Raw genomic sequence first — 9,680 nt, 5'->3', positions numbered from 1 at the left:
TGGATTTAGGGTTTTGGTGTTTCCTGATTTTGTCTATTTTACTTGTTGGATGTATGGGTTTAATGGTAATATAGTATTATTTTAAAAAAATTGAATTTATTTCGTTTAGTAATATAGTATTATATTAAAAATTTGTTGTTTGATAGATTAAGATTTGTATATAATAATTTTTTGAAATTTGAAATTGTTTTTTGAATAATATTGTACTATATTAAAAACTAATTGTGTGTATTTGTTGTGTATTGATTTAATGATTAAAATTAATTTTGTTATGTTATTTTTCTTTCGTGCATAGAAAGAAAATATTAAACTTTTTAATTTGAAGTCTCAAGGTTTAAATGAAAAAAATAAATAAAGTAAATTTAGTTTGGAATAGATAATGTTTCTAGATATATTACCATTTGATTCATATTTATGTTAAATATTATTATTTATGTTAAATATTATTATTTTTGCAACAGTACAATATGAATTTAATTTAATTTAATTTGAGAAAATTAAACATTTTATAAAGAAGATTCATCAATTTATTGTTAAATATGGTAATCAATAATTGAAATTATAATAAAAATAAATTTTAGTTATTGATAATTCATCAATAACTAAAATACCATTGACTCACTGAACGGATTAACAAACTAAAATACCTAATTCATCTTTAATTTTTTTTTCTTACAAACTAACTACCAAATCCGCTCATATTGTCATTCCTAGATTAATTAATAATTTTTCATCTAAAAAGTAATGCAATTGTGATGTTGAATTAATGTTTTCTTTAAAAGTGATTTTAATTAATTTTCAAGCAATGGATTTTTTCTTTTAAATCAATTATAATTGCTTAGAATTTTCTACTTGGGTCTTAATATATAAATAATTTTACTTTCCACCCAATTTCTTTTTATCTTTTCATTACCCTGCCCAAAAGAAAAACTACATCTAAACACTAATATATTTTTCTTAGTTTCGATTATTAGTAAGAAAAATAACAATGATAAAGGAGTAACAAGAAAAAAAAAAGAATAGCACTACCGAAAAGTTTGAAATGAAAATCATGTTTTACTTGTAATACCCCAATATATGTTTTGGAGATTGAGAAGCAAGCATCCCTGTAGCAAGTAGTGGATGGGAGAAAGAGCCATTCACAATGAGAGTGGAAAGCCATTTGTTTGCTGCCTCAGAATAGTGCACACCATCCCAACTAATGTACTTTGATGGATCTTTACATTTTTAGTATTCTTCTTTTCTATTTTTTATCTTCTTTCTTCCACAGTCAAAATAGCTTAGACTCCTACTTACAGCACAACTTCTTTGGATTAACAAAACCTACCTCGTACAACCATGCAATTCAAACTATAAGGTTAATAATATATACACATTATTCACTCCAAATAATTTTATTCTATATGTAAGTTTTTAATGTTTTGGCTTCTATATTTTCTTTTATTCAATTAAATTTCTATTTTTTTAAAGATTAAATTGGGTCTTTATTTTAGTAAAAAAAAATGATTTCTTTCGTTAAATTGAGATTATTATGGTTTGAAAGTGTTGTGTCAAAATTTAGGCGTATCACATGTCAAAATTTGTCATTTTCTAATTAGAAAGTATTTAGTGTCAAAATTAGAGAGATTTCACGATAAAAGATGATCCGGATTTTGACAGATGATAAACTTAAATTTTGAAAATAACATTTTTAGAAAAATAAATTACATCGAAACTTTTTACAAAAATAGAAAGTCAATTCACTATAAAGCAAATATAAAAATCAATTATAAATATAAAGATGAAATTACTTATTAAACTTTACTCTAAAAAGTTTGATATTTTTAATGTAGTTTCTGTTGAAATCAAAGTGCATTCCGAAAAGTAAAATCTTCACCTTGGTTCCTTGCATTTTTTATTAGTTCATATTTGGCAGAGTAGACATCAACATAGGTGAAGATGGCATTGGTGAAGTTTTTTCTTAGCTGAAATACAATGTCCTTAAGTTGGTTGTTAAACTCCTGAGCAATCTCATTCTCATTTTTTCTGCATCCAACAAAATCCAAGTCTTCAGATGTGAGTTTGTTCATCATGTTTTTTCTTGGCAAACATCCAATTGGACCTGTGTTATGTATCCAAAAGAACCTGCCTGTAACATCCCATCTATATAATAGCCAATATTATATATTAAAGATGTTAACATCCAAATATAGAGAACAGTCGGAGTATGACGTGTAATAAAATGTGAAATTACAGTCATCCAGAAATAAAAGAAAACGGAAATTCAAACTTAAATAGTTTAAAGAGTTGAACACTAGACGTGTTCAGATGGGAAATTCTAAGAAGACTACTCCGCAACATCAGTAACCTCCAGCTCTTGCTCCAAGGGAACCTCTTCGACAACATCTGCTCCCATCCAAGTAGATGATCATCGCCAAAGAAAAAAAATACCCAAACAGCACATAACAAGAAAAATGCAAGGGTGAGCTAGATATAGAAACATGTTATACATATGGCATAGGTAAATCATATAATCATACATAGATTCGTATCAAAGAACAATTAGAGCATACTCACTAAACCACAATTCACCTACTTACACGACATGCAAAAGTCATTCAAACAAGGTAGACTAACATTACAATACTTATTACTTTATACCCCGACTTGTTACTTTATAAACCGACTCGTCCGGACTAGAATGTATGTAGAGCTGGGGCGGGTTGTGCACTTGTGATGGTCCCTACTGCTTTGCAAAGCCATTGCCGAGGGGTTTCACCCGACCATACACAAGGTTAGTCCGTTACCGCGGAATAGACCTCCAGTGATAGCGTCTACCCTGGGACCTCCCTCTACTCCCACCACACGCGTAAATCCTCTCTAAGTGAGAATGAAAGACCGTTGGAGTGTAGGGATAACCCCCCATATGGAAGCCTCTTACATTCATTCTATACAGTAACCGATCCCACCGAGAGATCTTAATTTCCGATTCAATCCTACCATTTAAAACTCATGATATTTCTTTTGGAACCATGTGCCTCATAAACCACCATATTATCCCAACAATTCCAACATATTTCATACATTCACATAATTCATGTCATAGATAATATTCCAAACATTGGTACACATAATTCAATCCAAAAGCAAAGGAAATTAAAATTCAACATAATTGTAAAATACTATTTGGACGAGCACTATTCACTGGACACTATTTGGACGAACGCTCACTCACTGTTTGGACGAACGCTCCACATGCAATTTAAGGACGAACGCTCAACTATTCGGACGAACGCCAACTATTCGGACGAACTCCAACTATTCGGACGAACGCCAACTATTCGGACGAACGCTCACTCTCTGTTTGGACGAATGCTCACTGGCGAACGCTCACTGGGAAGGACGAACGCTCACTGCCGAACGCTCACTTGGAAGGACGAACGCTCACTGCCGAACGCTCACTGGGAAGGACGAACGTACAATAGAGCATAAACCCTGTTTGGCCGAATGCTCACTAAGACGAACACTATTAGATTACTGCCAATACTGTTTAGACGAACGCTACACAGATCAAATAACCGAACGTATATAGGTAAACCGAACATATAAATACTGTTTGGACGAACGTTCATTCAGTCAGAATAACCGTACATAGATAAAGAAACTCAATATGTAAACAGTGTTTTGGACGAACGCACATACAGCCAATACTAAGAGACCGATCGCTCACCATTACTTTTACATCAAAACCGAACGTTAAAGTGGCAGATTACAGGTGGAATACTGTTTGGACGAGCGCTAACACATACAAAACCGAACGTTTAATATAACTATTTCAAAAGACCGAACGCTATTCTTAGATTGAAGGACGAGCGCTATACTATGATAGAAGGACGAACGCCAATGCTGAACACAAAACCGAACGCTATTAATAATGGGACGAACGTCCCATTTTCACTCCAACAATTTGGACGCACATGTAAATCTGCAGAATTATGCAGATTTGCAGGTTTTTTCCAGAAACCCAGAAAAATCCCAATTTTCATCCCCTTCTACCCAGATTTTCTTCAACAACATAATTTTACTACCAGGCATACAGATTCATGCATAAAAAGTCATTCTAAGTACGAAATTTGTTCATCAACAACACTATATCATAAATCTCAGTACACACATACATGGTTCATACAATCCAAAGAAAAGGATCTAGCTCCCCTTACCTCTTGAAGACTTCCTAGCCAAACAAGAATGTAGAAATTCCAAACGTTCTCTGCCTCACCACTGGATGCAGCAAGCTTCTTCTTCTCCTTCTCCCGCACGTGCAATAAGCTCTCTCTCTCCCTCTGCAGAAACTCCAAGTGCCGAATCCAATCCTCTTCAAAACTCACGGTTCTCCCCCTTAAGAAAGAAAGTAATGGGCACTCCACTGCCTATCAAACCCCAGCCGTCCCACTCTCCTTCCTCAGTGCCCAATCCACTAATGGAGGTAAGTGATGATGGTGCTTGGAGCACTTCTTGGTGGCTGGAACACTCCAAGGTGGGGAGATTCACTACCATTCACTGCTGCCCACTTGAAGCTCCACTAGCCTCCCACTACTTCAACTGCAGCCGCCCCACTCTGAACCCTTCCCTACCACCAATTATAAACAACTCCTTAAAATATTTAGGTCCTTACACTGCCTCCTTCATTGAAAAGTTGCTGAAGCAAAAACGAACACAAGAGTTGGATGAAAAAAAATATTTTTAAAAAAGATGATTGATAAATCACTATATATTGTAAGACAATAAATTAAAATTAAATTGTGGTACATAAAACATTATAAATAAATTCTAATTAATGAGGAATGAATTTACCTGCAATCCAAGAGAAGATCTAGGATTGTTGATCTAAGTGATTTTATGTCTGAGCTCATGAAACCAAAGCTTAGATCATTCTAACCAATATCAATGGTGTATGGGCATTGGAGAAGTTGATGGACTTCGGTAACCTACTCTTGAAAGATGCATCCACCCCTTGTAACATCCCATAAATATAGCATTTAACCATATAATAGAATAATTACGATTAATAATAATACAGATCAGTCTTAACATTTAAAGAGCGTACCATTATGGCCGAACGGCCGTATAAGAACCACAACTTAGCTGTACAATATAAGCGGGATTTGACCGAGCGGTTTACAAAACCAACACTGAGCGGTCATACAAAACTTAAAGAAAAGGCGAATGAACGACCACCTAACCAAAATAACTAACTCATAGCCGAACGTCCTACTGTTCGATTTTCACCTCTACTTCAACTAAGTTCTCTTCTTCCAGCGCATCCTCCAACAGCGCGTCTCCATCTGCTTATATCCACACGGATGATCATTGCAACGACAAGACGGACGTACAAGGACGAGACAACACAAGAAAAACACAGGGTAAGCTTATGTAATTTAATTCAAGTAATAACATACATTTCTCACATACAAACACATGAAACGCATTCCAACATACGATTCAATCAAACCCTAATACTAGACTGACTGTCCAGACTGTATGAATTCTGTGTAGCTACGACGTTCGTGCACCCGGGTGATGTAGTAATTGGAATTCTCATCAGCTGGCACCTGAGGTTAGTCCGTTTCGTCCAAAGTACCCCTAAGGACTAGGACCTCCTGTCGTTCTCACACATGACCTACTCTCCTCTACATGAGGGCGAGTACTCACGGAACATCAGGATGAACCGCCAACTAAGCATTGCCACATTCATACTATACAAATTCCAACATTCATCCAAGAGTCGTTCCTCCCTGGAACGCTCGTCCAAAATCCACAACCTTTAATTTCTCTCAAATACTCTTCATCCTTTATAATCTTTCCCTTTAGTGTTATTTTCATCATCAGTTCTAAGAACATAAAATACCGAACGTTCAGCCCTCTTCAGAACGAGGACGAACGATAGGAACGAGACCGAGAAGTCTCCCGTTCCAGAATGGAATAAGACCGAGATAGTCACTTTTAGGTTTAGGAATAATACGAGTACAATTATACAATATCTGACGATCGTTATTTACCACGTGAATCAGTTGAATGAACTGACTCTCGTAAGTTCAGGCCAATACTCAAAGAATAAATTAAGTACGGAGGTTCTAGGTCGAATCCAATGGATGTAGACACCTCAAGACGTTTAAAGAACTATATTTAGAATAATTCAATTACTGAAACCTAATGCCAGTCAATGACCGAACACGGTAAAAAGGGATTTACTGAATTTGGACGAACGCTATTTTATCAAGGTTGATCAATTAGAAGTGAGTACAAGCGCTTGGGTACAATACCGAGCGCCACTCATTACGAGGGCTTGGGTTGAGACCCCTCACTAATTTAACTTATAATAGAAACATTAATAGTAATAAATATAATACAAGATGATGGAGATAGGGTTTAAGAATAACTAAGTATACAATTATACGTTTACAAGATTCCCAATTCTTCACATAACACTCAGGGGCATTTACGCTTGGCCAAACGCTCAAACATAGCACTATTACAAGAAGGCGTTCGTCCTCAACTAGAATTCTTCCCAAATGAAAGAATTCAATTTCAAAGAAGTTTACTAGAAATACCGAACGGTTGAGGACCGTTCAATAACGAACGTACATTATCATAGTGAGAATTTCATATTCAGATTTTCATTTATCTTCAACTCAATTTTCAATACTTCATTTTCATAACCTTATAACTTCGTATAAAACATCAATTTACATATTTCATAAAATCCATATAATATTAATAATTCATACTCCAAAACGATTACTCATATTCACATTCATACACTTCATACATATCCACCATCATGCATTATATTCATTCATTCAAATAAACGGACGTTTATACTAGACAACCACATACAAATTAAATTAAATAAGCTTCCCTTACCTGGATACGTGATTGAACGACCTAAGAGTAGGTTTTTGGTTCGCCCGACTACAGCTTTCTACCCTCAACGATCACTTAACTCTTCCAACTAAACCGAACCACATAAAAAATGAAAAATAACTTAGACTACACCCCTGCATGCAACCAAAACTTGGTTTTGCATGTAACAAAAGAACGAACGACTAAGGGGAGAAAACTTACCAGCTCAAACTTGAAACTTGTTCGGTTCAAGATGAAGATTGGGATGCTGGGACTGCTTTCACGGTGCCTGAGCATTGATCGGAGCAGAGAAAAGGTGAGTTATCGTAGAGAGAAGGGAGAGTTTTCTAGAGAGAAGAAGGAGAGAATGAAAGATCAGATTTTTGGAAGAAGGGTGCATGCAGAGAGAGTGGGAAGGAGGTTTCAGAAAAATCATTTTTCTTCCCACGTAAAACGAGTGTCCGCTCTTCTGCTGACACCTGCATCCCACTATCTGATTTCAGATCCTCGTTTCTTGACACCTGGCGTCCGCGCAAAGGGTTTTGAGTGCGTTTTAAATGACTGACAGGAGGGGTTTTGGGTGCGTTTTTCTGAGGTCTGACACCCCTATTATGCAAAATACATCATATACATTAACCAATAATATTATTAAAAAATTAATTATTTTCTTTCAAAATAAAAAATTGAAATCATTGTGAACTAATTTAAATTCACTCTTTTAGATTTGTATAAATAAACAGAGGAAGGAGAACAAACTGGTGTGAGAGGTTTCATTGTAGGGGGCCATTATTCTGGACTTGAACTGTATGAATTGAGGGGTGTTGCTTCTTCCATCACTCCAAGTCTCTACACCTCTTTATTAATTTTTTTTTATTTCAAAAATACTCTACACCTCTCTTCATGTTGTAATCCCAGGTTTTTTTTATCAAAATTCCCACATCACATTAGTGTATCTCCATTCCAAAAAAGTAATTCTTTTCTCCAAAATCAGTCATTTCAAATTGAGTTTCCATGTCATGTTTGAATTTGCTCAACGAATCTGAACTATTTCCAATGACCAGAATTATCAAATACAACGACACAATGAGTTGTACTTCATTTCATGACCTTTTTACATTCAGTTTCACTTCGTTAAAATCCTTTATGCAGTAGATAACTGTCAATCCTACTATACCAAACCCTTGGAGAGTGCTTCAGTCCATAAAGGGCTTTCTAAAGATTGTAGACTTTGTTTTCTCTGCGTGGAATAGCAAAGCCATTTGGTTGGTCAACACATATTGTTTCTGATCAGCTTTCAAAATCTAAGGTTAGAGGAGGTATAGGATATTTCTGGAATAAAAAAAAATTAACGAGGAAGTGTAGGGATTTGGGTGGTGGAAGGAAGAATTTGAAGCCCAAAATTAATTGGGCCAAAGCCCGTCTTTTGTATGGATGAACCACCAGCTCCAAAGTTTGCACCGTAACTGAAATTTGACCCAATGGAATCCAAATATGCACTCAAGTATGGCATCTTCAACTCTTCACCTAAATATGCACACATTAAAAGAAACACATAAAATAAGTGATAAATAGAGAACCAACTAGTTTTCATTATGAAACTAATCATAGGTTTATTACTAGAATTTGAGTTTCAACCTAGTTTATTAAAAATTAAGTTTAAATATGTTCATGATTATTAAATTTCACATAAAATTAGAATTAGTTTATATTTCGATCTTTAATACATTTTCACTTTTAAACTTTTAAAATGAACAAAAATAATTTTCAAACATTAGATATTTTTACATATTATGTGATATTTTAGATTGAACTCAAACTTAACAAAAGATGCAAATTGTTTAAATAACAGTCTAAGTATCTTAATTAGAAGACTATATCTATTTATTTTTAAACTGTATCAAAGTTTGAACATCAAACTATGTTAAAATTATTTAAAAATTAAACTCTATCAAAATTTGACACGAAAAAAAAAGTTTAAAAAATAAAAACATATTTAACAAAAAAAATTAATTAACTAAAATACTAAATTTGTATAATTGAGCCCTATTCTACATTTCATTTTGAAAAGGTTTTAAATATTCTTTAGGAAAAAGATAAAATAGAACAATAACGTTAGAAGATTATATTTTTTTATTTATTTTTAAATTGTCTGAAAAAGTTTGAGAATCAAATTGTGTTAAAATTTGACAATCAAACTGTGTCAAAGTTTGAAATAAAAACAAATTATAGTTTTGTGTTAAAATTTAAAAACTAAAAGCATATTTAAGTAAAAATTTAATTGGCTAAAATATTAAAGCTGTATAATTGGACCTAGAATACATTTCGGAAAGGTTTATAATTTGCTTTAAGTGATTTTTAGTTGTTAAATATTGTTCAGGAAAAAGATAAAATAGAAGATTTGGTTTGTGCTTACTGAGTAATCAATGATGAGTCGGCCATCACAGTTTCTTGTAGGGAATTTTTCAGGAAAGTTTTGACCATTGGGAGGAAAAACCATTTCAAATGCTGCAGAAAATGTTCCTGTGTCTGAATTTGAGTCTCCAAAGTTATAAATTGCTGAGTATTCTTTATGCTTATCATCATCATCTTCTCCCATTCCTCCTATCATCAATAAACCTACCAAACCAAAAACAAAAAACATCATCTTCAATCCCATGTTTCATCACACACCAAAAACAAATCAACTTATTCAATATTCACATATAAACAGTTTCTTTCTCAATCTCACGTTTCAAATCCATAAAATGTATGTTATGCTTTTTTACGTTTAATTCATAAATTTTAGGTATTTTTCGTCA

At 33.9% G+C, this 9,680-nt stretch overlaps 1 pseudogene; it reads right to left on the bottom strand.

Moving 5' to 3' along the window:
* Positions 1 to 1,005: 1,005 nt before the first annotated feature.
* Positions 1,006 to 9,478, bottom strand: LOC128193681 (GDSL esterase/lipase At5g14450-like; annotated as a pseudogene).
* Positions 9,479 to 9,680: the final 202 nt, after the last annotated feature.

This window comes from Vigna angularis, chromosome 8 (assembly GCF_016808095.1).
Source record: "Vigna angularis cultivar LongXiaoDou No.4 chromosome 8, ASM1680809v1, whole genome shotgun sequence".
Taxonomy (NCBI): domain Eukaryota; kingdom Viridiplantae; phylum Streptophyta; class Magnoliopsida; order Fabales; family Fabaceae; genus Vigna; species Vigna angularis.
Note: the sequence above shows the minus strand (reverse complement) of the source record. Positions and strands in the feature narration are given on the sequence as shown.